This window comes from Ochotona princeps, chromosome 3, assembly GCF_030435755.1.
Source record: "Ochotona princeps isolate mOchPri1 chromosome 3, mOchPri1.hap1, whole genome shotgun sequence".
Lineage (NCBI taxonomy): Eukaryota > Metazoa > Chordata > Mammalia > Lagomorpha > Ochotonidae > Ochotona > Ochotona princeps.
This window is the reverse complement of record NC_080834.1, coordinates 52,907,928-52,935,106: the sequence shown is the minus strand read 5'-3', so window position 1 is coordinate 52,935,106 and position 27,179 is coordinate 52,907,928. Positions and strand designations below refer to the sequence as shown.

Below are 27,179 nucleotides of genomic sequence, written 5' to 3'. Positions count from 1 at the left end.
CCTACTTCTTTTCCCTAACCCTTGATCCATCCCATACTGAACAACTACATTGTTAACATCATCTAAAATTAAAAATAAATTTTAAAAAATCATTAGAAATTGTGAAGAAAATAAATAAACTTTAACAAAAACCTAAAGAAAGGATATAATTGAAATAATTGTCATGGGAAATATAATTGAAAGCGAAAGTTAAATTTTGGTCATACTCCTAGATCCTTCTTTAGTACTTCACATGCGTTCTTCCTGCACACCCTGGTTTTCTAATTTTTCCCAAGACTTATTTTGTTCTCTGTACATCACAGTATGTTTCTATCCTGCTGCCAGTTGATCCTAATAAATCAAAAGGGATTTCATTAGTGAAAGTGGTTCTCTGCTGTAGGATTGTGGGTATCAAACTTTTTCATATATGGTAGGTAAATCATTATACTGAGTAATAACATCTCTGTATACACTTTCAGAACTAGTTCCATAGATTGGATGGCTATATCCAGAGATAAGCAGAAATAAGATTTATTCTAGTAGCTTATGAATTTTATCCTCAGTTTTAAAGCATTAGTTGGTCGAATAACAGCTGTCCAGTGTCCTGATTCTTCTATTGCTTGGAAGATAGTGACAGAGCCATGAGAGACCATAGCTTTACTATTCATTTACTTAACAGCTGTTTACTGCATGATGGTTATGTTTAAACTATTCTGCTAAGCATTATTAATATTTCATTGAGCCAGTGTGACGGAGTTTAAACTATATCGAAATTTTGCTCCAGTAGAGAGAAAAGAAAATTTGCAAAAGAAGGGGGGAAAAAGAAACAGTGTCAGATTATGATAACAAGCAAAAATAATACAACAACCCTTTTGTGAAGTGTAATGCGAAGTGACCCATGCTCGAATTATTGAAAAGACTATGTTGATCCTGAATTCTGAGAAATTAGAATGATAAGAGCCAGTGAGGACTGCGAGGGCATCCCTGAGAGAGTTAAGCACAAATGCGAAGAGTTGAAAATGCCTTCAGTGTTTTGAGGGAATCCAGGAAATGTTAACGCAAGTGCAGAAGAGTAAGCAACATGAGTGTTCGCGATAAAAGTAGGAAGGACCTCATTCTGTAAAACTAAAGAATTTGGAGTTCTGACTAAACTTGCTGAAACAATTTTGATTCATGGAAGCATGTTGATTTCAATATGTTTTAAAAACTTACAATAGCTTACATGATCAGTTACCTTTCCATGAAGTCGCCATATTAATAAATGAGGTTGAGAGAATTGAATATGTATGTGTAAAAAGATGAAAATGAATTCTTAAGTACTACTAAAATAATTAAAAATGGAGTAAATACTGAAATGTCAGAACTGAAATCAGAAAAATTCTTGAAGAAAACAGGGGAAGAGCTCTTTAGCATTAGTCCTGACAATGATTTGTTTGACTATCACATCAAAACATAGACAACAAAATAAAAACCAATTGGTACACGTGTGATATGTGGCAGTTAAGACTCCATTTATATGCTGCCACAGTATGTTTCAGTTCCTCCTTAAAGTCCCTTCTGCTCTACTCAGCTTTCTGATGTTGTATACCATAGAAGGTAACAGATGAAGACCAATGTACTTGGGCTGTGGTCATCCAAATGATATGAATCCTGGGATCTTGATATTGGTTGTCTTCAGCCCTGGTTATTGAAGTCATGTCAGAAGTGAAATAGTGCTTGAATTATCTGTTTCTTTGCCTTTCAAATAAAATTAAAACAATACTTGTTTTAAAAATCAAGAAAAAAAAAGAGATAGATCAAAAAGGTTTCTACAGCAAACGGAATAAGAAAACAAAAAGGCCACCTACATACCAGGGGGAATGTTTGTAAACCAAACATAAAATTGAGAATTAACATCCAACATATATTACAAATACCCATCAAAATTCTATATGGTGTTTAATTGTTTAAAAATGAATAAGATACATAGATACTTGGGTTCTCCCCACCCCTCCCCAAACCCTCCCACCATGGTGGATTCCTCCACCTAGTTGCATAACCACAGCTCAAGTTCAGTTGAGATTCCCCCATTGCAAGCGTATACCAAACATAGAGTCCAGCATCTTATTGTCCAGTCAAGTTCAACGGCTTCTTAGGTATACCCTCTCTGGTCTGAAGACAGAGCCAGCAGAGTATCATCCCAGTCAATTGAAAGCTCCAACATACCATCAGCAAAAATTTACATCATTATGGAATTAATTGACATAGTAATGAGTAACCAATATGTTAAAAGTAAATGCGAGTTCCCAGTCACCTTCTGTGACCACCTCACATTTCAATTTTAGTTTATACACAACATATAACATTCAAAACATAACATGTTATACATAACATCATATCATCTTAAATTAAGGCAAACATGTGGTATTTAACCTTTTGGGATTGGCTCATTTTCCTTAGCATTATGGTTTCCAGTTTGGCCCATTTGGCCACAAAGAACTGCATTTTTTTTTAATTTTATTTTAAATTCATTAATTACATTGTATTATGTGACACAGTTTCATAGGTACTGCGATTCTCCCCACCCCTCCCCAAACCCTCCCACCATGGTGGATTCCTCCACCTTGTTGCATAACCACAGTTCAAGTTCAGTTGAGATTCCCCCATTGCAAGCATATACCAAACATAGAGTCCAGCATCTTATTGTCCAGTCAAGTTCAACGGCTTCTTAGGTATACACTCTCTGGTCTGAAGACAGAGCCAGCAGACTATCATCCTGATCAATTAAAAGCTCCAACATACCATCAGCAAAAATTTACATCACCATGGAATTAATTGACATAGTAATGAGTAACCAATATGTTAAAAGTAAATGCGAGTTCCCAGCCACCTTCTGTGACCACCTCACCTATACTTCAATTTTAGTTTATACACAACCTATAACATTCAAAACATAACATGTTATACATAACATCATATCATCTTAAATTAAGGCAAACATGTGGTATTTAACCTTTTGGGATTGGCTCATTTCCCTTAGCATTATGGTTTCCAGTTTGGCCCATTTGGCCACAAAGAACTGCATTTTGTTTTGTTTAATAGCTGAGTAGTATTCCATGGAGTAGATGAACCATAGCTTTCTTATCCAATCCTCTGTTGATGGGCATTTTGGTTGCTTCCATGTTTTTGCAATTACTGATTGTGCTGCTATGAGCATAGGAGTGCATGTTGGTTTCTCATAAAACAAGTGTTCTGGATATATTCCTAGGAGTGCTATTGCTGGATCATACGGTATGTTGAATTTGAGTTGTTTGAATATTCTCCATACTGATTTCCATAGAGGCTGTACCAGCCTGCAGCCCCACCAGCAGTGGAGTAGGGTTCCCTTTTCCCCGCAACCTCGCCAACAAGTGTTGTTGGTGCTTTTACTCATGTGGGCCAGTCTTACTGGCGTTAGGTGGTACATGTAATTACTGAAGTTAAATAATAAATAATTAAAAAAAATGAATAAGATATATACATTCTGGTCACACAGTTTATTTATTTAGTTATTTTTTAAGCATAGAAATGGCCAGCAAGGTATGAAAATATGTTAAAGAGTGCTTAACATCAGAGAACACAAAACAAAATCACAAAAAAATATTATCATGTACTTTTTAGGATAGATATTTAAAACCTCAAAATTGGGCCCTTTGTGGTAGTCTAGCGACTGAAGCCCTTGTCTTGCACTCGCCGGAATCCCATATGAGTGCTGCTCTAAACTCGGCAGCCCTGCTTCCCATCCAGCTCCCTGCTTGTGGCTTGGGAAAGCAGTAAAGGATGGCCCAAAGCCTTGGGACGCTGCACCCATATGGGAGACCCACAAGAGTCTTCTGGGTCCTGGCTTCGGATTGGCTCAGCTCTGTCCATTGTGACCACTTGTGGAGTGAATCAACAGATGGAAGATCTTCCTCTCTGTTTCTCCTCCCGCCTGTATATCTGACTTCTTAATAAAAATAAATAAATATTATTTTAAAACCCCTCAAGCTTTAACAAGTATTAGTAAAGTTGTGGAAAGCGGGCTCTTAGTGAAAATGTAAGTTAGGATAGCCATTATAAAAAATAGCACGGGTGTTTCTCAGAAAGTTAAAGGCATAACTTTTCTGTAATCTACTGCAGGGAAATTCTCTGCATGGCCTTGTACCAACTCAGTTCTCCCTCTTTTTGTATGTGATTTTGTCAAGATTAACTATAGAACGTACTAAGGGGACAGCTTACTGAGTTAAGGCTAATCCCCTAGAAATGGCATAATCTCATCTATCTACTTTAGAGCATATAACATTTTGAGTTGGAAAGAATTTTCCTGGGAAAAGCAAATAAAATTTTGAGTTTGTCTTCTCTTCTATTCCCCGGAAGGTGGAGATCCTTCAAGATTTGTCTACAAATTTGGGGTGCACCAGAGGTAGAAAACCCTGCAAGGGAGGGCTTATGAGGTCCCTCAGTTACAGTGCAAGTGAGGCACATGTTGTTGAGACACTGTCTGCCCTAAGTAGCTTTCCTGAGCCTTGGGTCTGCTGGCTCTTGCTGTCATTTGTAAGCAATAAATCTGCTCAAGCATTTGTTGCATATTAGCATGTTTGGCAAGCAGTGCACTGTAAATTTTCTTTCTTTCTAGCAATCCCACTTCTGGATGTTTTCAAAGGAAATGAAGTAAATACTGTGAAGAGATACCTGCATTCCCATATTCATTGTAGTAATAAGCAGGAAATGAAATTAACCTGTGGGCAATAATAGCTTAATGATAAAATATGATACAACTGTTGAAACACCTCAAGAAATAATAAAAATGTGAGTTTATTCTGTGGATTTTTTCATAATATGTAGAAAAATGCATATTATAAAAATTATGCATAGATTTCAAAATTTGCTGCATCTAAGCAAAGTATCACTTTGTTTTTTTTATTAGTTTAAAGGCAGAGAAACAGAGAGGAATCTTTCACACACCAGTGCACTCACCAAATACCTCCAACGGCGAGGACAGGACCAGGCCAGAGCTGGGAACCTAGACCTGATACCAGGGGTCAAAACATTGAAACCAACATCTTTCAAGGTGAACGTTCACATAATACATGTTTAAGAAGAATAGCTAGGACTTGAGTCAGGTTCTTTATATCAGAAGCAAGAGACCAAAGGACTTAAATGCTATGAAAAATGCCAGCCCTTAAACTCTTGTTTTCCATTTTGCCACAACTATTTTCGTAATCTTCCCACTCCACAAAACACAAACACACCCTAAAGGGACTTCATACAGTTCACCTTGAAAGACTTTGGCTGTAGAAACATATGAAAGTCCTGTCATTTGCAGCAATGCAGTTGAAACCGGAGGACATTATGCCACTTAAAATAAGCCAACAAGGTTCAGAAAGACAACCACAGAATCACTTTTTGTGTCTATGTAAACTTAAAAAAAAGTCAAACTTTCGAAACAAGGGGAATGTTGGACTACCAGAGTCTAAGAGAGGTAACAAAGAAGGCAAGATATCTGTGCAAACATTTGACAATGCATGAATAAATAGCAAAGAATCAATACAGAACATGGTAACCATAAATAATGATAATGCATTTCATGCTTGAAATTTGGCAAGAGAGATTTCAAGTATTCTTATTCTTATCATACATTAAAAAATGTAACTGTGGAGCAATGGACATGCCACTTAACTTCATAGTATCCAGGAAGAGATGTGGCAATGAAGGTAATTAGATATAAATACATATTTACCTGTAACATTGGTCTGAGTGTCAGGTCCACTGGGCACAGGCTGACTGTCTAGATGAAGGGCAACTTCATGTATAGACATCCATGATGCCGATTTGAGAACATAGTAGTTGATGGTAGCAGTCTGAGTGGAGTGTGGTGTTAGAGCCGCACTTGTGTATATACATTAATTTTTATGTTTTTAGCAGACACCCAAGCAAAAAAGTGTACATCTGGGCAATAAGGGGAGGTAGAGACAGGGCTGAAGGAGCGGGCTGTGAAAAAAGAAAGCATCTGAGGGTGGCGGGCGGATTTGCTCTCTAGTTTCAGCTTTTCCATTTTTCAAATAGATATTTCTCTCTATTTTTTTTCTAGAAATAGATTTTTACACAGAAAATATATTTTCACCTATTTAAAAAGCAGAGTGGGTTGGGAGGGAGGAAGAATGTGTGTATGTGTGTGTGAGAGAGAGAGAGAGAGAGAGAGAAGGGGGTGGGGTCTGAGAGATTGTCCAATCTCCAGTTTATTTTCCAAGACTGTAACAACTAGCAATATTTGAGGGTGAACCCAAGAACCTGAAACATCATCCAAATATGGGTGACAAGGCTCCAAATACTTGGATGAATTAGGAGAAAGCGAGTTAGCCAGTAGGGGCAGGACTGAATCTCCAGCATTCTGGTTCAACTAGAGGTGTCCCAAGTAAAGCTTAACATGCTGAACTTAAAACCTCCTTCACTATTTAGCAATAATGTGATTTCAGACAAGCATCTCAACACTGGTTGTCTTAATTTCTACTATAAAATGCTTGATATTAACAACTAATTCTGGAAAATATATTAGCAACAAGAAACATCAAATTATACCTTAATGTGAATGATTATATCATGAATATGGTGCCTTTAAACATTTCATAGACATAATTGCAGAGAAAGCACAGTGAAATTAGCTATTTGTGTTATGGAGTGCAGCCAATGATCTTCAACCACACCCCCACGTCTTAATTTAGCCAGGATATTGGACGCAGGTAAGTTCAATTAGTCTAGGTGTTTTTAGCTACAAGCCCAGTTCCTGTTCCTGCCCATTCCAATGAGCACTAATCAACTCCTTAGTCCACCACACTTAGGTATTCGCTCCTGCCCACCTGTGACTCACCTATCAACTGAGAGGGGATGGTATTGCATTGTTGTGTAACCATTCTCCTCATAAGCCCCTTTAAAAGGCCCGTAATGCCGGCTCGCTCTCTCTCTCTCTCTCTCTCTCTCTCTCTCTCTCTCTCTCTCTCTTTCTGGTCAGGTTCTTCCATTACTCTGACACCTCGATTCCTGGCTGACCCAGGACAGGTAATCCCCTGAGCATGGTCCCTGTGTACTGCTGAGAATGGACAATGGATATAATAATGTTGTTTCTGGTTTGTGTGCCATCAGGAGTTCCAGGAGAGGTGAGGTCTAGTAGTAGTGGACTGTGGGCAGAGAAGCCAGGGGAAGGTGAATGTCTGCAGCTTTGTAAGTGTGTCCAGGTTATTCGTTGCATGTCTCTTAAGATAACTTATATTGTTGGGGAAGCTGGGATATAGGTCTTCAGCTTAATGGATGGACTTCAGGATAATGACCATTTGTTCCTCTTTGGATTATTTTTGGTTGGATTATGATTGGTTGGATTGCCATATGAACTTGTGATCACCAAGCTTGGTTAATAAAGATTCATTAATAAAACCTTAGACATGGGCTCGGCAGCGTGGCCTAGTGGCTAAGGTCCTCGCCTTGATCCCATATGGCCGCTGGTTCTAATCCTGGCAGCTCCACTTCCTCTCTATCTCTCCTCCTCTCAGTACATCTGACTTTGTAATAAAAATAAAATAAATCTTTAAAAAAATAAAAAATAAAACCTTAGACATGTCTGGTGTGATCTCGCTTACACCCCGCAGCATTTGTAAGAGACAGAAGTGGTGTCATATTACAAATAACAGAATTTTATAAATGGGAACCTTAAAATAACTTCCTCATTCAGCAATTGTACTGCTACATGCCTTGCCAGGAAAGAACTGTGTGTGTGTGCTGATTTCAATATAAATGAAATGTAATTGTTTGCTTTGGGGTATTGTTTTCTCATAGAACTGGGCTGAGCTTGTGAAGTACTTTGGAGAATGTGTGGTTTGAACTCAGTTCTTTCACAGTGGCTTCATGTTGATTGCCTCCTGCGGCCAAAGTAAGCACTGAAGAGGAATTTCCACCATTTCCTATTTATTAGCTACCACTGCCTATTAGGAGTCCAGTTGTATCAGCCATTTCACATACCCCGAGGAAGGGAAAAAAATAGTTAACTGTAACTGAATTTTAGCACTACCAAGATGGAGATGAGGCAGCAAAGTAGTATCAGTGCTTGTGATTCTTAGGCAAATTAATTTCCCTTAAGATTTAGCAGCTGATTCTTCTTGCTTTCATAAGTCACTCTACCTTCTCAAAAGTTCCCTTTAATAGAAACACAGACACGTCTTAATGTTCAAACTCACATTTACAGCATTACACAAACCTCAATCTGGGGAATTCGTTTTATACAGGTTATGTATTATAGAACTTCTGTCAGTTCCCACCTCCTCACCTTCCCGAAGGCTGTCTCAGCTTTTTGCAACATGTTTGTTAGGTTAAAAAAAATGCACAGGTGAGACTGGTATGAAAGGAAACCTACAATTCTAACATTTTGTGATTTATCTCTTATGTTAATTAGCAAATAACACCTGGTGACAACACGTGCCTTCAGAATCAATTTTTAATCTTTAGTTTTAAAATTGGATGAGAAGGTGTGAAGGTTGTTTGGAATAAAATGGATTCAACAATATTCATGTTAATAAATAAAGCCAGGAGGTTGTCAAGCAAGGATTATTTCCTGATCCTGAGAGTAACTATGACAAGAGACTTCCAGAATCACAGCCCTTCTCAGGGCTGTAACTGTACACAGAAAGTGCCACAAGCAGGGCGTTTACGGCAGCTTTCTGTGCAACAACATTCACATCACCAGGGTTGTTAATCACTGTAGACAAGGTTTGCTGTTCCAGAATATCTGCTATAATAATCCGCATTTTTGTCTTTAGAAATTCACACTGGCCTCTCCCTCTTTGAATATGCCCAGAGTTTATCTTGGCTTGTGTGTCCCTGCTTTTCTTTAGTAAATATTGTAATTCTTTAGAGAGTCTCTTTTGTGCTTGATTTGGCAGCACATACACTAGAGAGTCACTTTCTCTGATGGTTTTGGTTTTTTAATGTAGGTTCACGATGGGAATGGGAGAGAAATGAAAGCTACAGTTTATGTGGTGTTATGTGATCTCTTCATGGGAATGCCCTCCATTTGAGTTATGAGGATATGTGTGTGATCAGAAGAGCAGTAAAATTTGCACTTTTTAGCAATTTTTTTTTTTTTTGAATGGCAGACAGAGATGGAAAGGAAGGAAAGAACAAAGGAAGGAACGAAGGAAGGAAAGAAGGAGAGAGGGAGAGAGGGTGAAGTTGAGGAGAGAGAACAGGGCATAACAAAGGGCCATAACAGCAAAGACTGGGCCCGTCTGATGCCAGGAGCCAGTAGCTACATCCGGGTTCTCCATGTGATCAGTAGGAGCCTGAGTATGTACACCATTGTCCACAGCCCTGTGGGCACATCAGCAGTGAGCTAGGTCACAAGTCAAGTTACTTGGACTTAAACCTACAATGTAATTAGTGAATGAATTATAAAATAAATAAATAAATAAAAGACAGGCAAAAAAAAAAAAAAAAAAAAAAAACCAACCAGCCCTGAGTAATGGGCTATAGGCATCTGAAGCAGCCATTTAACCCACTGTTTCAACAAGGCAGAACCTGCTCATGGTATTTTTTTAATTTGCCTATTTTTAAAAGAAATAAGATTTATTTTGTGGTTGATCCATTAAGGATCATCCGTTAGGGATGGAGTAGGCAAGAAATTGATTCTGGTTAGGGAAACTTTTTAAAATGGGGAGGATTCTCAATCTGCTTCTGCAAGATTCATCAAATATCAAGGTAATAACTTATTTTTGCAAAATGAATGTTATTAGGAAAAAATTGAGATGGCAGAATAGGGTAAGGACACGTTGAAACAGAGAAATATTAGCCAGTGTGAAGCAGAGAGGGTACATTCCGGAAATGGGGGAGGGCAGAACAACAGCAGAGGGGTAAATGGAGACTGACAGACACAGGAAAGCAGTGAAAACAACTGTGTGGTGTTGCAGTGATTGATACCCGAGCAGCATTCAACAAATGGCAATCTGAACTCCACCAGCAGCAAGATGGGAAGAGACATTTACTGGGAGCTCCAGAGGTGAACCCAGACAAAGAACTGCCCATCCTGCTGGTCCGTTGGATTTGATGAGGAGCAGAGACAGAGCAGCAGATCCTAGATGGGCAGTACAGGAACAGGTTGGATTTCACAGTCCATCCGGGATCCTAGAGCCAAATTAGGTGCTGTTTTGTATCAGGAGGCAAGGGCTGTGGGGCAGGACTCTGCATGCATCGAGCTTGGAGTGAGCTCATTTCTGGCTCAGGGAAATGCAACAACGTGGCATCCTACAGGTTCCACCCAAGACGTGTTTGAATAACCCTCAGATCTGACAGCCAACAGATCAAGAACTCAAGCAGTGGCACATCAGGCACCATTTCTTACATTGTGGCAAGGAATTTAAGACTGCAGAGGACAACAGTGAGCTTGGCAAGAACTCACTGAGCTCAGTGCATTCACTGGTCCCACAAGAAAATAATACCAGCTATGGCATTGTACGGGTCAAAACAGGTCTGTGTGGCTCTCAGACCTAACAGCAAGAGGTTCTGGCAAGAACACCACCAACAACAACCTAGCTATATAGGACACCTACTGTCTCCCTAATCCTGGGACCTGCACCAAATAGAAGTGGGAGAAAGGTTTTGCAGACAACAGTGCAGCTTCAGCATTGTATCACAGGAGGTGGAGACTGGTGAGCCAAGAGCTGGGGCTACAGAGACCATGGTGGAAATCTAACATAAGAACCCAGACCTGGAGCTTGCTGGAGGGAGTGGCACAAGCGACTGCAAACAAAGAGCCGTGCACCAACTGCAATAAGTAAAATCGAACTGTAGACCTGTGGGTAACAGAGCTTAGAAACCTGCCCCAAGGAGAAGAATCTGCTAACCAGAAGTACAATGACCAAGAGCAAAAGAAGAGACAGAGGCACAATGGATATTAATGAAGACTCCCCTGCAAAGGAGCAAAAACCTTTGCCAACAAGGGAGTTAACTGTGGAAGACATCGAGAAAATGGGAGATACAGAATTCAAAACACTTGTTATATAACTTCTTATCAACAATGAGAAGCACGGAAAGCAAGCATTTAAGAAATTCAAGGAATATATCACACTGGAAATGAGCGAAATGAAAGCTGATATATCAGAAATGAAGATTATAGTGGAACAAATTAAAAGTACAATGGAGAGTCCCTAAAATGGAATCGAGGAGGCAGAATAAAAAATTTAAAAATTAGAAAATATTTCCTGTCACCAGGGGGAAACAGAGAAAAAGCTGGAAGCAGAGCTGTTTCAGGCCAAAAAAAGAATTCAAGAATTGAAAGACACTATTAAAAGGCCAAATATAAGAGTTATGGGAATCCCAGATGGTGCAGAAAGAGAAGCTGGGTTTACAAATGCATTTAATGAAATAATAAGGGAAAATTTCCCTAATATAGAGAAAGAATTGGGAAACAACATCCAGGAAAGGAGCAGAACTGCCAACAGGCTTGACCAAAAGTGATCTTCTTCAAGACACATAATATTGAAGCTCTCATCAATCAAACATCAGGAAAAGATCCTTAAGTGTGCACGTGAAAAAACCAAGTGACATTCAGAGGAATGGCAATTAAGCTCACAGGAGACCTCTCACAGGAAACTCTACAGGCAAGTAGAGAATGGAGCGACATATTCCAGATTCTAAAAGCAAAAAATTGTTGGCCCAGGATAACCCACCCAGCACAGCTTTCCTTTGCCTTTGAAAATGAAATAAAATTGGGACCCGGCGGCATGGCCTAGAGGCTAAAGTCCTCGCCTTGAATACCCCAGGATCCCATATGGGCGCCGGTTCTAATCCCAGCAGCTCCACTGCCCATCCAGCTCCTTGCTTGTGGCCTGGGAAAGCAGTTGAGGAAGGCCCAAAGCCTTGGGATCCTGCACCCGCGTGGGAGACCTGGAGGAAGTTTCTGGTTCCCGTTACTGGATCGGCGTGCACCGGCCCGTTGCGGCTCACTTGGGGAGTGAATCATCGGATGGAAGATCTTCCTCTCTGTCTCTCCTCCTCTGTGTATATCCAGCTTTCCAATAATAATAAATCTTTAAAAAAAAAAAAAAGAAAAAAGAAAAGAAAAGAAAAGGAAAAGAAAATTCTGCCACAGTAAAGAAATGTTAAAAGAATATGCCTCTTCCAAACCTGTCATACAAACGATAATTAAAGATGTTCTCTTTACAGAGAAAAGGAGTAGTCCCTACCAAAACCAAAGGCAAATGCGAAGAAAATCCCAGTAAAATGACAGAAGACTAAATCAATGATCAACCCATTACTAAAACGACAGAACCAAATTACGACCTACATAAATTTGTATTAACCCTGAATGTAAATGTCTTAAACTCATCAATCCAGCATCATAGATTAGTAGACTGGAATAAAAAACAAAACCCATCTATTCGTTGCCTACAGGAAACAGATTTTACCAAGAAAGATCAGCGGAAGCTATATCTCACGGATTTTGATTTTTTTTTTTTGTTAATTTCGTCTCTTCAAAACACTTTCTTCTGATTAAATTTTTCAGTGACTCATAGATCATACAGAAGAGTCATTTTCTTCAAAAAGGTTCTTGATTTTCTTTTTCATTTCTTCAGCAACACATTTGTCATTCAGTAGCATGTTATTTAATTTCATGCTATTGTTTATTTCTTTTTTTTTTTTTCTCCCTGTGGTTGATTTTGTTTTGTGGCTTTTCATTTAAGGGGATGTGTAGTAACTATGTAATGGAGACTATCATATCCAGATGTGAGGATACAATACAGTATGCATCTCTACTTCCAGACAAAGATGAATTTCCAATGAAGCTGTTTACTATATCTTGACAATAGGATGCTGGACTCAAGGCCATTGTCTTTGCCCACAATGATGAACATAAGACTGTACATGAAGAACTATTCTACAGTAATAATATAGGGGAACTCAGTGAGGGGCGAGGGGATTGGGGATGGAATAAGGCAAATCCTAGGACCTATGGAACTGTAACATAAAATGATAATGATATAAGGAATTTTTAAAAATGAATATTATTGTCACAATGACAGTAGAAATTTAATTTCCCAGTGTCATTTAATTTACTTTAAAAAGTTTATTTTGTTTTATTTATTTATTTGCTGATTTATTTATTTATTTTTATTGTAAAGTCAGATAAGATTTACAGAGAGAAGACACAGAGTGCAAGATCTTCCATCCACTGGTTCACTCCTCACAAAACCTCAACAGCTAAAGCCAACCTGAAGCCATGAGCCAGGAAATTCTTCCAGGTATCCCATGCAGATGCAGGGTTCCAAGAGATTAAGCCATCCTCTGCTGCTTTCCAAGGCCACATTCAGGGAGCTGGATAGGAAGTAGAGCAGCCAGAACACAAACCAGCACCCATGTGGAATCCCAGTGCTTGTAAAGTGAAGATATAGCCATTGAGACATTGTATCAGACCCAGGATATTTTTTTCCCAGATTTATTTTATTTTTATTGTAAAGGCAGATGTACAGAGAGAAGGAGAACCATAGAGAAAACTCTCTGTCTGCTAGTTCACTTTCCAAGTTGTCACAATGGCCTGAGATGAGCCTATCTGAAGCCAAGGGCCAGAAGCTTCTTGCAGGTCTCTCATGCTGGTGCAGGTCCAAAGGCTCTGGACCATCTTCTGTTGTGTTTTTCCTACCTCATATTGAAGAGAAGGTTGATTACTTCCCATTTAAAGCAAGGCACATTTAAGAATGAGGGATCCTTATTTTTGTGCCTGGTCATCTAATTCTTGGACAAAAAAAAAACTGTACAGTACCTTGTATGTATAGATTCAGAAAAATGGTAAAGAGACATAGAACAAACTTACAGAGAAGTAAGTTTCTTACTCCTCAAGATAATCCTCTAATTTCCCACGGGTTCAATTACAGAAAGCTGGGGAATCAAACTCACTGGATTTTGTTGCCAGCAAAATTAAAATGTTGTTGCAATGGAAAATATTGATTGATGCTTACCTTGATCTTCACCTGAGCAAAAAAAAAAAAATCAATGCTTGTATATTCTAATTTTCTCTGTAAGTCATATGTATTTCCTTCTAACTGTATTTTCTGACATCAATTTTTTTAAATTTCTATGTAGAAACATACTAGTATTAGTAAATTATTGCTAATACATATGAAAACATTAGAGTTAAGTTTTGTTTTTTTTAGTACAGGGTAAAGTTATTAAAAATTCAAGAGAAAAAGAAGCTGTTTTAAGATCCCTGAGTTTTGGCTCTGTCCTTTTGCCCTTCCTACTCCCGTTACTGTTTATCTCCTTTGTGTGAATATATTTCCAATGCAGCATCAAATTCTGGATCTATAAGATAGAGGTCATGCTTTTCCCAAAAGAGAATTGAGAAACTTTGACTAACCACAAAAATCGCTTCCAGCATTTTCAACATTTCAGTGTTGGCAATTTACAATTTTAACTTTCATCCATTTGACCAAGAAATTCAAGCAGCTCTTAGAATGTAAATCCAAGGCCCTTAAAAAAGTGGAAGCAACATTGGATAAAGAAAAGCAATGTAAGAGATGATCTTTATCAGTAGATGCTCTAAAGACGTAGCTCTGAATCTCCGTCCTCCAAGCAGCTGATTATCCATCACCACAAATGCTTTCGACCTGAGCATGTAACAAGAGAAAGACGAAAAGTATCACGCTTAGGCAATGCATGTACATCCTGCTCTTCAAAGTGCTGAAGTGCAGGATCAGCAGCAATGATACAGGTTGGCTTCAAGTGCTGAGAAGGTGGTCCCTCTCGTCGAAGGCCAGGCTGAGACTTCTCAAGCAGCAACACGCAATTGTTTGCTCTTTAAAAAGAGAAGCAGATGGTGCAAACTGACATGAATCAAGCCACAGACAGGTTAATTTGGAGAGAAAATTCCACAAATCCAACTGGCAAAGAAGCTCAGCAAGAAAAAAATAGAGGCTGAAACTCATTGAAAAGAGTTGGCTTGTCGTGGCAGGCAGTAGAGAACATGGATGCTGAGCTTGCACATCTGTCTACACAAGCGTACACATTCTCTAAAGACAAGGAATAACAACTTAGTAGTCTTTATGCATTTAACATTTTTAATAAGCTGTTGCTAATGATAACTTTATCTTATACTCTGCTGTCATAGTTTTAAAAAGCTGCCTATAAAGGGGCCAAAATGGTGTTTCAAAGACTCTATCTCAATTTCCTCAGTGGGTCTTCAATTTGTCTGTTCTCTGAGATACACTCACTAGCTTTGCCAGGACTGCTATCATGACCTAGAAAAGTTGCATTTCTCTTAACTATAATAAAACAGCAAATTAATGCAGTTCTTTGTTTCTTAACAATATCAGCAATGGTCAGTAGAGAATGCTCTTTTGTTGTACTCATCATTTTTTTCATATTTTCCTATTCTTAATTTCCTTCCCTCTCACTATGATCAAATAGTTTAATGGTGTCTGATGCATATCCTTTAATAACTTGGTAAGTATTGTCACATTTTTGTCTGATTAAGTGGTATGTGTATTGTATATGCACATACATTTATTTTAAGCAGATGTCATGCTAAAAACCTCACCAGGTTATTCATTTCTCTGGTCAACATCGATTTGTAGTACCTATTCCATTTTCTGCATTGTGTTCTAGATACTCTAGTTGCTACAAGATGTTCCGTGGACAAACTATACGATGTTTTTCCTTTTGTCCAAATTGACACCCAAGTTGAAAACTTGAATTGACTTTATATCTGTGTCACAATATTGCATTGACTTTTAGGGGTATGAAATCACTGACATTGTTCACAGATGTTTTTCATTCCCAATGCCGTAGGAATTTGTTGTGACAGTCTTGGTAGCTAGTAACAATCATTTGTTTCTAGCATTCTCCCTTAGAGGAGGATGAAAGCCTCAGGTTCACATTCTGTTCAGGATCCTTCTGCAGCTGCAGAACACTAGCTTCTTGAATTCATTCTCACTTGTTAGACTGCGGAGAGCAGAAAGCGTTCTCATGGCCCTCACAAGCAAACTACTGTCATCATGAAGAATATGTCTTCATGACCTCATCAGGATAGGGTTCCAAAGCATAGATACTGAGGCACAAACATTCAGTCCACAAGACACAGTGTGTGAATATGTGGTAAGAGGCCTGTGATTCCTGACCGCTTATGACACATAATTCTGGCTGAAAAATGTAGGCCACAGTTTGTCAGTTCTGGCCTAAGGAGATCATCTTTGAAACCCTAAGGAGATCATCTTGAAACCCTAAGGAGATCATCTTTGTATTGGTCCAGGTTCCCAAGATGGATTGTTCCCTCATTGAACTGAGTGATAAATAAAATAAACAGAACTTGCTGCCAACTTGGAATATACTTGTCAGTGTGAATAAAACCTGTATCTATGTAATTTCAAGTGGGAGTTTGGGAGTTTGCCACAGAATCACAAAATCTCTTGAATGGTGTAATCACTTCAGATAGTTTCCCAGGGTCTGGGAGAGAACATTTTGAAGCTATTTAAATCAAGAATAGGACTACTAGGTAATAGTATACAGACAGTTTGCTTTTTTTAAGATCTATTTTATTGTTGTTGCAAAGTCAGATATACAGAGAGGAGGAGAGATAGAGAAGAAGGTCTTCCGTCCGATGATGCACTCCCCAAGTGACCGCAATGGCCAGTGCTGTGCCAATCCGAAGCCAGGAGCCAGGAACTTCCTCCAGGTCTCCTATGTGGGTGCAGGGTCCCAAGGCTTTGGGCCTTCCTCGACTGCTTTCCCAGGCCACAAGCAGGGAGCTGGATGAGAAGTGGAGCTGCCGGGATTAGAACCGATGCCAATATGGGATCCTGGTGCGTTCAAGGCGAGGACTTTAGCCACTAGGCCAGAGCACCAGGTCCTATACACATAGTTTTAATCAGAATAATTACTGCCTGAATAACCTCAAACTACTTTAAAGTAGCACTGTTTGTCCACATCTCCACTAGTAATTGCCACTATTTAATTTCTAGTTTCTGCCAATCAGGTGGTTGCAAAGTGATAAATTATTTTTCTCTAATTTGCGTTTCCTTGATTATAAATGAGCTCCAGGATCTCTTCATATACTTGATAGCTGTTTGTGCTTCACCATCTGCTTCTCATCTGTTCAAATCATTTGCTCATATTAGCTTCTTCTCACAGACTGTCTGATTAATATAATACGGCACATTTACTAAAACCAGATAGCCTAATTTAATACAGATTGTCGTTCTTTTCCTAAAAGGGGGAATATATGTTTTCAGCAACCTTTCTCTTGAAGGTTACTAGTGAGAGTTACTTATCAAATTTTGATGGCTCTTCTTAAATGTATTGCTGAACAATGTGACATTGCTTTTCTCCCAGTATTTCTTGCAATTTTTCCTGGATTGAGCCTTGTGAGACAACTTTATTCATTCTGTATGTGTTGTCATTACCTTCCAGTTCCTTTCATGATGTTTGTAAGGGTGTAGATTCAGTGTTTTTCCTCCCTCACTCTGTTCTTTTCCCACAAGACTCCAGGATCCAGTTGCTACCATTACACTCCACAATAGAAAGCACAAATCTCCACCATAGATTTAGTCACTAAGGCTAAAATTTTAACCATACACATGGCATCTTTACCTAATTTCATAGCATCTCAAATTTGATAATCATGAAAATAAAATATTTGCTTAAAAATTATTAGCTTCATATGTGACACAGAAATCAATTATAAGTCATTACTCTTGTCAAGACGGAAAACTCGGGTGAGATTTGAAATTGTATTTTCTGGGTTGGCTAGCAAATATGACTGTCTCCATGATAAGTGTGTTCTGCTTTGTATCCTTTTACCCTTTTTTCATACAACGTTCCGCTCTCTGTTGCTATCCTTTTACCTCAAAATGTAGCACTTTACATGGAACAATGGAGAGTCTACTGCCTAGTGAAGACTGCAGCTTGGCGTACTTTCACAGAAGTATCTCATTTTTATTACACTGCGTTGCATTACCTATTCCAAGTCCCTTTTTTCTCTTTTTAAAGACTTTCACGTTTACATTTTAAATTAGCATAGATAATAGAGTTAAGCTAATTCATATGTACAAATCTAACAATATAATATTTCCTTTACAGCTCTCTCCTTTTCTTTATAACTTTTGTGATAATGTATTTTCATTTCCTTTGCAGTCAAATTCTTAATGGCTGATCAAATAAAGAGATTAACAAGTAAAAAGGAGAAAATCCACTGTTGAGAAGCAGCATAGAGAAGAGCTAAAAAATGCTTTACCATAAAAAAAGAATAATAGAATATGAACATGTCAATTTCATTCTACTAACTATGACAAATCAGAAATCATGGTATAGACTTGTCTTTGGGATCTGGCTTATATTAGGAAGCACAATGATCTCCAATCCCTTTTGTTGCAAAGATAAGATTTCATTCTTTTTATGACTGAATAGTATTCCACAATTTATGTTTTTGTGTGTGTATGTTTTCTTTATCAAATCATCAGCTGACAGTCACCTGGGCTGCTTCCATATCCTAGCTGTTGTGAATTGCACCGCAATAGAAATGGGAGTCGAGGTAACTCTTTAATTGGTTGTTTTCATATATTTTGGATAAATTCACAGGACAGAGACAGCTGGGTCATTTGGAATATCTATTTTTAGCTTCCTGTGAAATCTCCATACTGTCTCCCACAATATTTGCATCTGTTTACACTGGCAACAAGGTATCAGGATACCTTATTCTCTTCATTTTTTAGTAAAATTTGGTTTTTGTTTTGGGGGTATACCCATTCTAAAGGGAGTAAGGTGATTACTTATCATAGGTTTTATTTGTTTTCTTTAAAGTCTAGTGATCCTGAGCATTTTTTTCATAAGTTGACCATTGTATTTCATCATTTGAGATATGGCTTTTCATATCTTTGGCTCATTTTAGCTGGATTATTTTTGTAGTTTTCCTGAGCTCCTTATATACCATTGCCATTAATCCTTTTAGCAAATGTCTGGCTTTTGAATGCTTTCTCCTGTTTTGTCAGTTGCTTCTTCACTTTTCTGATTTCCTTTGATGTGTCAGAATTTCTCAGTGCAATATCAAACCATTTGTCTGTTTTTGCTTTTAAGTAATCCAATATCTTCCAACATTTCCTTCACTTCTTTCCATTAATAATTTCACGGTTTCAAGTCTTAGGTTTAGATTCTGTATCCACCATAAATTGATTTTTGTATAAGATATAAGATAATGATCTCATTTACACTTCTGCATGCAGGATTTCAATTTTCCCAATACCACGTTTGAAGAAACTGCCCTTTTTGTAAAAAGTGATTTCACTTATTTTTCAAAGATTGCTTTGCTGTAGATGTGATTTAATTTCTGTGCTTATGTTCTGTTCCACTGATCCACACATCTATCTTTGAGTCAGTGCCAGGCTATTTTGATGATAACTGCTCTGTATTATGCATTGAAATCAGGTATCGCATTGCTTTGATGCTTTAATTTCATTGTTAAAGATAGGCTTGGCAAAGCAGGTTCTTATGTTGCCCTTTGAATTTTAGGATCTTTTTCCAGATCTGAAAAACAAATGTCTTTGGTATGTTAACTGGGATTGCATTGAACTTGTAAATTGCATGGGGTAGCCTGGGCATTTTGATGGTATCAATTCTATTTTATGAACATGCAAGATTTGTGTATGTGTGTATGTTCATGTGTTCTATTTCTGAATGTTTTGTCATTTCCTGGTTTTGCCTTGTTTGATCAAATAAGGCACAGTGATTTTTGTTATTAAAAGAGTTATATAATGCAAGATCAAGTAAAACATAATATAATGATCTGTTTTACATTGATACTACCCAAACTGATTGTCTTTTGTTTATCAGAGGTAATTATTAAACAGCTGGTTTCTCCAAACATACATGATATTTGTAGCCATTTATGTGCATATAGTTCTTTTCAGTCTTAAGTTTGTTGATACATTTTTTGTGCATACCTAATTATACAAAATGTCTTTTTTGTATCACATGACTTTTCTAAAAATATTGACATTGTATTTTCTTTTCTTAAAAGATTTACTTGTTTTGATTGGAAAGTAAGATTTGCAGAAAGAAGGAGTACACACAGTGAGATCTTCCATCTGCTGGTTTACTCCCCAAATGCCTGCAATGACTGGAGCTGAGCAGAACTGAAGCCAGAAGCTAAGAGCCTCTTCCAATTCTGCCTCACAGGTGCAGGGTCCCAAGACTTTGGCCCATTCTTTACTACTTTTCCAGACCTTAAGCAGGGAGCTGGAAGGGAAGTGGAACAGCAAGGATACAAAGTTGTGCCCATATGGGATCCAAGCACATGCAAGACAAGGACTTTAGCCACTAAGCTATTGTGCTTGGCCCAACATAATATTTCCTAACAATATTCTTGATAGTTCACATCAGTTTTATTTTACCATCACAGTTTATTTTTGGATTCAATTCTTCATTCACGTACAATGCTCTTCAGACAAGACTAATATGTTTTTGAATCACGAAGATTAAAGGTGTATAGTCTTTAAGAATACCTTCTAAAGAATCACCTTAGATTTGGGAAGACAACCCCCTTTTCATAACATTCTAAGAGGGAAAGCTTGAAAATACCAAATTCAATCATTTTACAAGAAACTGTAATCGCTAATGCTGTGGTTTCTCTATATGAAAACTTTGCTTCAGTTCTGGTACAGGAGGTATGCTTTCCATTGTCAACAGTACTTGTAAATACAGTTGTGTGTGAATGTTCTTGGCCAAGAAATCCATCATTTGGTCAATGTAGCAAAAGCCATTTTAAAAAGCAGGTGTGCTATAAAATAATAAGCTGGCTTACATTTGTTAACAAAACTAGACCACTTAGTTATACTAATTTTATTTTATATAGCTATTTCAGTTCTAGCAAAACAATGTACTGGAGTCTTTATGTTAGAGAATCGCTTCTCAGCCTTTTGGCTAAGATCAAGTGTAGTATCTGTTCCTATCAGTTTAATATGTTACTTAGAGGAACTTTATGGGAGTAGTTTGCTTCAGAAGTAAAAACAAGGAGACTAATTTAACTCAAAACACACATTCTAAAACTACTTTAGATTAGCACATTTTTATAATTAAACAGTACATAAACCTATCATACTGTTTACATGTGAAATATTCTACTGATTTAAGAAGTATGATTACATACACTATTACATTTTCCTGTTGTTACTACTGACATAGCAAAAATAAAATGGATCTTCAAATCGCTATAAAGAAATATATGCTATGGCAAAAAATGCATTAATACCAAATTATTTGTACCAAATGGAGTCATCTTTTAATTTTGCTTTCCTGTGAACCTCAGGATATCTTTGCACATGCTCAATTATTAAGTGTATATGGTACATATGTTATTTTTTGCAGATGTAATGGTTTTTAAGTATTCAAATGTAAGTAATTACTTCATGTGTTTTTAGTCCTTTTCATTTTCACATATTTTGAACATGGAAACTCAATTAGTAACAATTGTAAACATTTGGCATTATGGAGATGAAAAGAAGTAATAATTTAAAAATTTAGAAATATTGGAAAGAAATGTGCTAAAAATAAAATGTAATAGCTTGTGAATTAAAATTCAGATATGGATGCAATGTTTAAGGTTGTCACTTAAGACACTCAATTCCTGATTAGTGTGACAGAGTTCCAGTCCAACCCCACTTTTATTCTAGGCTCCTGCCAATGCATGCCCCAAGAGGAAGTGCTGATGGCTCAAGTCATTGGGTCCTACTGCTTACATGGGGGATTTAGATTGATTTTCTGGCTCATGCTTGATTGTTGGCTGGTCTTTCTGGAAAGAACCAATATATGGGATCTCTTTGCTTTTCTCTCTACCTGCCTCTCTCTCCTTCTCTCTCCCTCTTTATATAAAATGAGTAACAACCAATAATTTTTTTCTAAAGTTTCTTGTTGCTTTCAGTATGTCCCAGTCTGCTTTGTTTTTTCTATAAACTTATCTCTTCTCTGTCTCACAATGCATAAACCAAACGTAGACTAAAATATTTTACAGTAGTTTTGTACTCTAGTCAATGAAAAATGTTTTCATATGAAGACTGAAAAGTTCCTGAAGATGAGATGAGAAGATAAGCATGTACTGAAATGGTCCAGAAAGGAAAGAAGAGTGCAAGCAGCAGCCGACACTGGATAAATCTAAAGACTGAAACAGAAACAGAGTGTCAGGAAATGGCATTTAAGATATAAACACACATGGATACCAAGCAAGATTTTTTTTTTCCTGTTGGAACTCATATTAAGCTTGAACATGAGGAAGAAGCAAAAGTGACATTTTTATACAGTGAAAAATACTCCCAAAACAGCACATTAATGATATAGAGACTTCCCAATTATGACCATAGGGCGGTCTTCAGCAAAAGTCTTTGTGGAAGTGGTAATTCAGTGGTATTCAGTAGAGTGTGAAAACAGTGAGTAGAGAGTTGGCAGTGTCAGAAAAATAGCCAAAAGTTAACTCTAGCTAGTGTACATTGAGCAAGACAACCAGCTAGCATTGCAGATATAGGGAGGACCATTCTAATGAGGGCTGTAAATGACAAACTAATGACTTTCAGCAAGTACCATGTGTAACAGAAGCTGATGAAGGGACATTTAGAATTAGGACACTACTGCAATATAATAGGCAAATGATGATGGAGCCTTGGATTAAAGTAATAGAACTGAAAGAATGATTCATAGATGGGTTTTTAAATGTTTTGATATATATATCCAGCTTACATGTTGCTAATTAATGGACATAAGAGTGAAGAAATGTAAGGACTCAACAAAACTGCAGACTTAGCTAAATGCTGATACAACTTAATGGAATGGGAAAGCTGAACAAAGGGTTCCTTTGGTTAATAATGAACAAGAGGTTTTAATATGTCCTAGAGCAAGTATCAAATATTTATTAGAAATGCAGGAAAAATCAAGTAAGTGGTTGAATGTTTCAGTCTGAAGAAATTAGAAAGGTTACTGTCACAGACTTGGCAGTCATTAGCGTATGAATGTTATGTAAAATCATGGGATTTGATGAGTTTATCTAGTTGGGATTATGGAAATAAAGAACTGAGGCCAGGGCTCTTCATCATTCACAATCAAGCAGAGAAGCACAAGGAACCAGAGGAGCAGTGTCACAATGTCAGAGGAAGTCTGGAACGTGAATTGTGACCGGCCCGAAAAAAGGGGGTATAAGAACCATTATGAAAAAGCAAAAAACAAAAAGTGGTCAGATGAATATTCAACATGATATTAATTAATTATTTCAATTATAGTAACTTCATAGGTGGTAAAAACATTCTGCATAGGTAAGATTGGCTATATTAGTTTATAGGCAAATTTTCAAAATATTTGCTATTGATATTCACTTAAATAAATGTTAAGTGTGCAAAGTAGGGGCTGTTGAGAATGTATAATCTTACAGTTTTAATAATGCAGTAGAAAGAAATTTATGATTCAGGAAAGAGCATATTTGTACAGTGAGATTTCTACCTTTGAAGAAAAGAGAATAGATCAACAATACTACAAAGTAAGGGAAAGAAATAAAATTGTTGTTCAGTTACTCCTTAATATAAGAAAACAAAAACTTTTATTTACGTTTGTGTTATTGTCTCATCAGTAGGCAGGAAAGGACTAAAGAAAGGAAAAATCATGTTTGCTATGCATTAGTGAGTCCTATTGACATTTAGTCTTGGATTTAACTAGATCGATCAGTGAGACTGATTGCTTTTAAAATCTTCAACAGGAGGGAGAAGGTTAAGAATTACTGCTTGGGTTTTGGTATCTACCTGGAAAAAAGACACAACACTTCTCTCATACTTAATTGGCTAATGCATATGGCAGTATGTGTATCCAAAATGGACAGGGTAATGCCATCTGAACACACTTAGATGAGAGGAGCAGCAGAAAATTTGAAAAAAAGCCATACCAACTATCATGTAGGCTGTAAGGATACTTGTTAATTGAAGGAATGAAAAGTTTGTTCAAGGAAATGAGCATCACAGTAGAAAAGCGCATGGATTTTTTTTTTTCTACAATAATACGATTTCAAGGATTTGGATAACACAGAGCCTCAAGACTAGAAGGAAATTATTTACATGGGTGATAATTAAAACGTAACCTGTGCATGACCTGGTCAAGAAATAAATGTGATTTCAGAGACAGATGTCTAACAGCAATCAAATTGGCTGACATATGATTAACTGAACCTCTTGTGAGAGTGAAAATGCCATATCAAATAGCGTAGCTACTCATAGCCTCTGATTAAAGATGTATTGATTTGTCAAGGAAACCATTTCACAACTGGACATACTAATTTTCCTTTCTCCTTCATAGAGAATATTTTTCTTCTAAAGGCAGATTCTGAGACAGGCAATACAATGGAAAATATCCTGCGCTGGAGTGATGTCTGCTAGTTTCTAACAGTATGGGTCTCAGTTTATGCAAAGGAATGTCTTTCAAACTGGATTTGTTTTCAGTCTCTCCTGTGGTTGAGTTGTTTAAAGAAACATAAGATTATTCATCTGTAACCATCCAGCAATATCCATTATTCAAGTGAAGGTGTGTGCTTTTGAGTTCAGTCCATGCAACATTTTTCTTAATTTGTATGTCTTATCATTTCCTCCTGATTTTTGCACCTCTGATCCTCACTTTTCCCTTGACTGTCCAAGTGATCCAGCTTGTAGTAGCTGTGAGCTCTTTGACTGTTTGTTAGTTAACTGAAAAAATTTCAGAATAGAATGTCCATAATCCTTCTCTGTTAGCAAAGTGTGATTCCTGAGAAAATGTGCTAAACGCCAAAAAAACTGCTTGAATTTTTCTAAGTTATAAATACAAATGCATAGAACGTGAGTAAAAATCAATATTAGGGATATGGGAAAATACTGGAGAAATATAAAATTGAGTCAGGCCAAATGAGCTGATATGAGTTCACTAAACAGAGTTTCTGCATTTAGGATTGCAGCTGAGGGCTGAGAAAGACCTGTAGCAGTTTGATTTATTGACTGAAAACTTCTACCAAAAGGTAACCCACAATGGCAGGCAAATCCTTTGTTTTTGTTTTTTTAATATAGAGAAAAATTCAACAGCTTGGGCAGTTTGAAGTAACTGAATGCATTTGTCATTTACTTCCAATCCCCGTCCTTCACATACACACTCTGGAAAAGTCTCCATGATGTCTTTGAAAATTACTGTGCAGGAGTAAATTTGAGAGGAGGAGCCTGGGCATCTGCTGAGCTCAGGGATCACTTTTCTCTCTGGGCCTGATCTTGTGAGAATTACAGTCCCTGGAATGGAACTGTGGAGGCAAGGCAGCAGCAGTAACTGGAGCTCAGAGTTGGATGGAGCCTGGCAGTGGTATTTAACAGTCAAAGACAGGGTTGGCCTGCAATCAGCATGTTTGTTCTCACATAGATCTATGACATTGTTTCATTGATCATGACATTCCTAGAAATCTTACAGAAATTTGTCTTAGCTCTTTCAGACTGGTAGAAACAAATGCCACACATCATGTCTGTTTGTTTTTGAAGATTTCCTTACTCTTACTTGAAAGGTAAAGTAACAGAGACAAAGACAAACAGAGAGGGTTCCTGTCCACTGCTCTACTCCCTAAATGGCAACAAAGGCCAGAGCTGAGTCGATTGGAATCTGGAATCTAGAGGCTTCTTCTGGGTTTCCCTTGTGGTTTTAGGTGCAAGGACTTTCCCAGACCACAAGCAGGTTACTGGATCCAAAGTGGGGCAGCAGCAACATGAATTAGTACCCATTTGGAACACCAGTAGGCAGATGAATACCTTCCTATTCCACTGCACCAGACTTCCAAACCATGTTATTTTCAAATAAATTTAAGTAACATTTCTGGAGACCTAGACATACATAGTCAACATACTGATTTTGTGTTTGATGAGGGTTTTTAAAACCTTTTTTGAATACTTATTTATTTTTATTGTAAAGGCAGATTTACAGAGAGAAGGGCATACAAAGAGAAGGTTTTCTGTGTGCTGGTTCATTCCCCACGTGGAAAAAAACGGGCAGAACTGAGTTTATCTGAAACCAGGGGCCAGGTGCTTCTTTTGGGCCTCCCATGAGGATGAGGAGTCCCAAAGGTTTGGACCATGGCCTATTGCTTTCCCAGGATACAAGCAGGGAGCTAGATGGGAAGTGAAGCAGCTGGCACATGAACCAGTGGTGCCCATATGAAATCCTGGCACATATAAGATTTAGCCAGAACCATTTTGCCAGGCCCTTGGTGAGGGTTTTCTTTTGTTCTTCACGTGCTAAATTCTTCTCATTGTATCCCCAGACAGAAAGCTCCTTTTTTAAAGGGACTAATTCCATCCATGAAGGCTGTACCTTCATGGCATTATCACCAAAATTAGTAGAGCTGCAAGATATAAAATCAACACATAAAAATCAAAAGCCAGTGTATACACAATCAACTACATGCCTTATGCAATACCATATAGAGATTCCTCTGGTATCTGAAAATAGATGTACTATGAATCTGCAATTCGACTTCTGTGAATTTATTCAGATAAAATAAAATGGTCATAAAATGGCTATACAGGGGAATTATCTGCAATTTCCTGTTTGTAGCAACTCAACTCAAAATAGCTAAGAAATGGAATCAACCCAGATGCTCATCAGTTGATGACAGGTTGAAGAAATCGCACATATTTGTTACAGAATACTACTCAGCTATAAAAAAAATTGAAATTTTGTGTTTTGCAATTAAATGGAGTGATTGCAAGCCTTTATGTTTGGTGAAAGCAGCCATACCCTAAAAGATAAATATCACATGTTTTCCCTAATCTGTGATAATTAATGGTATAAAAAAAATGTGATCTATTGGTATGATAGTTCACTCAGACTGACAAAGGCTTTTGCTCTTTTTCAAAGGAGGCATCAGTACTATTCACTGTGTCTTTGTCTCTTTTTTGCATTTCATCATTGCAATTCTAGTTAGCATGTTCTTCTTCCTAGGGCAGGATTCTAAGCTGTGTCACCCTCAACTCTACTATTTTCCTGGTTGTGTTTTGCTGGTTCTTCATTTGTAGTCACTTATGCCAACCTTTCCAGTGAGTTTCAGCCCTGGGTTCTTGCGGTAGTTTTCCACCACTGTCTCCATAGCCCAGCTTCTGGCTCACCACTTTCTACCTCCTATAACCTCATGCTGTGGATACACCATTGCTTGT

At 37.7% G+C, this 27,179-nt stretch overlaps 1 pseudogene; it reads left to right on the top strand.

Moving 5' to 3' along the window:
- Positions 1–20,899: 20,899 nt before the first annotated feature.
- Positions 20,900–21,020, top strand: LOC118758888 (U2 spliceosomal RNA; annotated as a pseudogene).
- Positions 21,021–27,179: the final 6,159 nt, after the last annotated feature.